We start from the raw sequence: 6,000 nt of genomic DNA on the forward strand, positions 1-6,000 counted from the left end.
CCCACCCCCCGCTCGCCACTTATATCCCCTTTCCACCCTGACCCCTGTTGCAAATCCAGGCTTCTGTTCCCAGGAATGTCTGTCCAGTGGTCTGGCCCATCGCTGCCCTGTGGTCCTCCCAGCCCTCCCCCAGGGCCCGGCTCCTCTTGTCCTGTTGAGTTTTCTACCTGTAGACCCTAGAGTGCCTGCTACACTTGCTACAGAGTTTTAGGTCTCTTAAATGAGATTCCCTTCACTCTCTATGATTAGTTCTTAGGTTTTCACTAGAGAAGACAAAGTGATAATGCTGTGTCAATTTACTGAGCTTTTATAAAGCTCATGATGAACATTTTCACAAGGTCCTTTCACCTGCTCCTGTCTGGCATGGTGGGAAGTATCTGGCCCATTTTGCTGATGAGAAAACCAAGGCTCAGGGAGCCAAACCCCCAGGCCTGTCCTGTGCTCTCACAATGGACCCCCATTCAGAGCTCACTCACCTGATCTTTCCTTTGGGAAGCCAATGCCAGAACATTTACATGGATGCTAGGCTCTACAGAAGAGTGCTTTGAAAACTGGAACCCAAATGCTCATATTAACTTATTATCTCTCCCCTCCTGCAAAGGGCAAGCTAACAGCCAGTTTACAACTGTTTCTCAGCTGTTCTAAAACTGCTGTGTCCAGTACATTGGCTGTGTCCAGTACTGTGGCTGTTGGAATTTAAACGTTTCATGTGCCCGATGGCCCCATGTGCTAGTGGCTCCCATATTGGACAGCCCAGACCATAGAGCATTTCCATCGTCCCAGAAAGTGCTATTGGAAGTTTGTCAGAAGGAGAGAAACAGTGAAGGCTTGAGTGGACAAGAGGCTTCTGAGTGTTTATGGAAGGCCCTTTAGGTGCCAGACTGTTCTGGGTGCTTGAGATACAAGGGGACAAGACAGTCTCTGCTCTTAGACCTGCATTCTTGGGGCAGGAGAAAGACACTAAATGGTGTTAATCTATAGTGTGGCAGTTGGTGGTCAGGCTGTAGAGAGAAATACAGCGGGCAAAGTGGACTGGCAGAGATGACCTTGAGAGCCATGGTCAGGGTGGTCAGGGAAGGCGCTTTTAGGAGATGACAGTTGAGCAGAGCCTTGGATGGAATGAGGGAGGGGCATGGGTGCTTCTGGAGAAAAACTTCCAGAGTGAGATCATAGTGAGGACAAGGCCAGAGGTGGGAAGTGCTTAGTGTGGCCCAGGACCAGTAAGGAGGCTGGTGTGGCCTGAGGAGGGGTGGGGGGAGAAGGGAGGAGGGGGACGAGGTGAAGCTAGAGGGTGAGGAGGGGCCAGATCAGGAAAGGCCCTGTGGCCCATGGTTAAGACTGCCTGTTATTTTGAGTTAGATGGAAGCCATGGGTGAGTTTTGAGCAGAAAAGTGGCTTGCTCTGACTCGTCTTTTTTTTTTTTTTTTTTTTTGGGGGTTGGTTTGTTGACCTTACCCCAGCGGAGTGGAGTGTCTGCATGAAGGCGTGCACCCCAATTAAAGCTGCCTTTCTCCACGCTGTCCCTGGGCTCCAAAGGCAAACGGGATTATGTTTGCAGAGGGAGAAGCACCCGCCACAGAAGCCCAGCTGCAGATCAGCGTTTCCTATCTCTGACCTTTTGAGATAGAACATGAAGGTAGCTGTGTTAATTTATCAGTAAAACAATACTCAGGAAAAAGAAAGTTTCAAAAGAAATCAACAGAAGGCCAATCATGAGACCCGCGTCCCCTGCATCGGCAGGCGGACTCTCAACCCCTGCGCCACCAGGGAAGCCCTGGCTCATCTTTTTAAAGCATCCCCATGGCAGGTGTGGGAGTAGAGGATAGAGGGCAGAGGTGGAAAGAAAAACCAAGAGAGGAGGCATGTGGGAGACCAGGCAGATGATGGAGGTGAAATGGACCAGGGAGGTTAGTGGAGGGCTGCTGAGAAGTTGTGGATTGGGGATATACTTTGAAAGTAGAGCCAGGGGATTTGCTGGGATTGGATGTGGGTTGAGAGAGAGGAAGAGAGGAGTCAAGGATGAAACCAAGGACTTGGGCCTGAGCAGATGAGAGACTAGAGATACCGTTAGCTAATATGCAGAAACCTCGGAGGCAATCAGGAATTCTGACTTGGTCTTGTTGAGTTTGACGTACCTATGAGGCATCCAGGTGGAGATGTACAGGAGAGTGGTGGATGGGTGAGTCTTGATCTGGGGGAGGAATCTGAGCTGCAGATCTATATCAAGGAGTGGACAGTGTACACAGGCCTTTAACGCCACAGGGCCTGGCTGAGTTCCCCTTGGGAGTAAGTATGGTTTGGTTTGAGAAGAGTGAGGCCTTAGGGCAGAGGCCTGGAGCAACACCAGGACCAGGCATCCAGCAAAGGAGATAAAACCAAGACTGTGATGCACAGGTCAAGGGAGGAAAGTATTTCAGAGGGAGAGAGGGCTCCCCAAAGATGTTCACATACTGATCCCTGGAACCTGTGAGTGTGTTACATCACATGGCAAAGGGAGATCAACATTGCAGGCGGTGTTCTGGTTGCTTATCAGCTGACCTTATGAAAGGGAGGTTATCTTGGAACATCCCGGTGGTCCCAGGGTAATCCCAAGGGTCCTTAAAAATGGAAGAGGGAGGCAGGAGAGAGTCAGGAGATGTGACATTGGAAGGTCAGAGGGATGCACTGGGAGGCCTCAACCCACTGCGGCTGGCTTTGAAGATGGAGGAAGGGGCCGTGAGTTAGGGAGTGTGGGCTGCCCCTAGAGGCTGGAAGAGGCTTACCCAGAGCCTCCAGAAAAGAATGCAGCCCTGCAGACGCTTTGAATTTAGCTCTGTGAGACCCATGTCAGACTCGAGACCCATGTCAGACTCCTAACCTCCAGAACCATACAGTAATAAACATGTGTTTGTTTTAAGCCACTCAGTTTGTGATGATTTGTTACAGCAGCCATAGGATGCTAATACACTCACATACCAAATGCTGCTGGTGAGTTGTGTGCAATAAGGATGGAGAACTGGCTGTGAACTGAGGCCTTGTAGAGGTCCTGGTGACCTTGTCAGGAGCTGCGTCATCTTGGAGAAGGGGATCACCAGGGAGGGGAAGGCTGGATATTGAAAGTGGGTATCGACTGGCAGTTGGTGTGGTGTCTGTGAGAGCAGGCTGCTCACGGTGGCCAAGGAGCCCCCAGAGAGTCACCCCTAGGCTAGTGAGACCCAGGATCTGGCGAGACCTCAGGGAGCCATAGCCAAGGGTCCCCAAGGGTCCCTGGCACTTGAGGGCTTCCTGAGTCATTTGCTACCTGGGATCCTGCCCCTCCCTCTCAAGCGGAAGCGTCTGTTGGGAAGGGGACCTCTGTCCATCGGTGAGGTCAGGGACCTGCCACAGCCTCTGCCGTGTGGCAAAGGCTGGGTGAAGAATGGATGGAAAGTTCCAGGGGCAGGGGTCGTATAGACAGACGTGTGTCAGAGTTGGGTGCCCCGTAGCGCCACTGTTTGCCCCAGAGACCTCACGAATGAATTCCAGTCTTTTCTGGTTAACAGACTTTAGTTCTTAGAACAGTTTTTGATTTTAGAAAAATTGTACACATGGTAAAGAAAATTCATATATATTCCCCCCAATACCCATTTCCCCTACTATTAGTGTCTTACATTAGTAAGATACATTTATTACAGTTAATGGTCTAACCTTGATATGCTATTGTAAAAGTCCATAGTTTATTCGGATTTCCTTAGCTTTTGTACCCAATGTCCTCTTCTGTCCCAGGACCCCATCCAGGACACCACTTTACATGTAGCTGTCACTTTCCTTGTCTTGAGGACCTCAGCAGTTTAGAGGGGGACTGGGCAGGTATTTTGCAGGGTGCCCTCTGTTGGGATTCATCTTGCTGCATCTAGTAACAAGATTTATCGCTATTGGCATTTTTTTTTTCATTTGTTTGTTTTCAGATTTCACTATAGTTTATAACAGTGAAAAAACACCCACATGGTCCTGAGGGCATATTCAATTTATGAGCATCAAAGGAAGACAGATTTAGATACATTAAACTGTTGTTTCTATGTTTATAATGATATGCAGCCACATAAAAAATAATGTACAGAACACCTTGTCCTACAAAACAGCTTTGGGGAATTTTCTCTGACTAGAAATTATCCCAGTTTGGGAACATTAGATTAGACATGAACATAAATTCAAGATATTATTAATTTATTTGAAAGAGTTGAACATTTAAGAAGGCTGTTTCTACCAGTGGAAACAAAGATGGAAAACTATCAAATAATTGTGAGTTGCTTGGAATTCTTCCTGGCTTCCAGGAGTTAAATTGGGAAAAGACATCTGCTCACACAGTAAAAATGATCATATTAGTAAATGTTTCCTTAAATGAAACACACAGTGACAAAAATGATTCTTTAGTGGATTCCCAGTCAAAGGGAAAGAAATATTAAATAAGTTGGAAACTATGCCATGGTCTTCAGAAGTGGAGACTAGCAATTAAGAGGAAGTTTTCTGGGATGTTTCGCTGTCGGTGTTGACCTTGAACTCCCGGCTGGACCAGCGCTGGCCAGGTTGCCGCACTGTGAAATTACCCCCTCCCCCTGAGCTGTACTTGTTAGAAGGAGGTCACTATGCATAGGCTGGATGTATGCTCTTAGGAGATTTTTTTTTCCTGCCAGATGGCAGCAAAGACTTACTCCATCCACATCAGTGTCTGGCACACGGCGTTCTTCTGAGGAAGTGGCATCTCTTTCCACCTTGTGGAAGGCACGTTATGGATTAGTGGTTGTCCTGGCCACACACACCTGTCCGAGGGGGTCTCAGGGTGGCATGGAAACAAGGGATTGCCCCCTCTACTGTGCACAGACTTGGTCCCCAAGACCCAAAGTCTAAGATTTCAGCATACTCCTTTCTAGGCTTTTAAAAATAATGCGTGGTTATGATATTATATATTGTTAAAGTGTAATTATATATTAAATGTATAAATAATTAGTATTAAGTATATTGTTAAATATCTACATATATATAGATATACTTTCAAGTTATTAAATCTGTAAGTAAATATGTAAATATATACTAGTAAACTAATTTATATAAAACTAAAGATAATATAAATACATAAATATAATTATTAAATATATAATAATGTCTTAAGCATACAAAAATGCCATTTTTATTAAATGAAACCATATTATTCATAATTTTATGACCTAGGGATCTTACTTGATATATATTAGAGTTCTTTCTAGGTAATCACAGATCTGCTTTATTTCTTTGTTTATATTTGTAATTGTTGCACAAGACACATAACGAAATTTACCCTTTTAACAGTTCAGCGATGCTAAATACATTCACACTGTTGTGCTTCCATCTCCAGAGCTCTTTTCATCTTGTGAAACTGGAACTCTGTCCCCATTAATCAACAACCCCTGGGGGACATTCTTTTGTCCCCCAGCCCCTGGCCACCACCATTCTACTTTCTGTCTATGAATTTGACATACCTCCTATAAGTAGAATTGTATGCATGGACCACTTTTACTTATCCATCCATCAGTGGACACTGGGTTGCTTCCCCCTTTTGGCTACTGTGAATAATGCTGCTGTGAACAGACTGGGCTTGGCCCACTTCAATGGCTGTAGCCAGGGCACTATAATAACAGTAATTATTATTATCATTATTTTATAGTGGTGGGGTCTGGGTCTTTCCAAGGCTCAGTATTTTACAAATGTAGAGTGGAAGGGTTGGCTGGGCCCCATTTAGACAAGTTTTCATCACTGAACGAGGTGAAGCAAGCTGGGAGGACGCTTTGAGGTCCACAGTTTTCAGAGGAGGAATCTGAGGCTCAGAGAGGCTGAGAAACTTGGCCAAGGACACACAGCGAGTAAATGGTCCAGTTTGAATCCAGTTCTCCGGACTCCCAGGCTAGTGTTTTTTTTTTTTTTTTTTTTTTTTTTGGCGGAACGCAGGCCTCTCACTGTTGTGGCCTCTCCCGTTGCGGAGCACAGGCTCTAGATGCAGGCTCAGCG

General features: G+C 46.2%; 1 protein-coding gene across 1 annotated transcript in view; it reads left to right on the plus strand.

The window, feature by feature from the left end:
- EVC2 (EvC ciliary complex subunit 2) overlaps positions 1–6,000 on the plus strand; it is a 145,743-nt gene that overhangs the window by 986 nt on the left and 138,757 nt on the right. The gene's annotated exons all lie outside the window — the stretch shown is intronic.

Source organism: Lipotes vexillifer, unplaced genomic scaffold (genome assembly GCF_000442215.2).
Source record: "Lipotes vexillifer unplaced genomic scaffold, Lipotes_vexillifer_v1.1 scaffold1824, whole genome shotgun sequence".
In the NCBI taxonomy this organism is placed as follows: domain Eukaryota; kingdom Metazoa; phylum Chordata; class Mammalia; order Artiodactyla; family Lipotidae; genus Lipotes; species Lipotes vexillifer.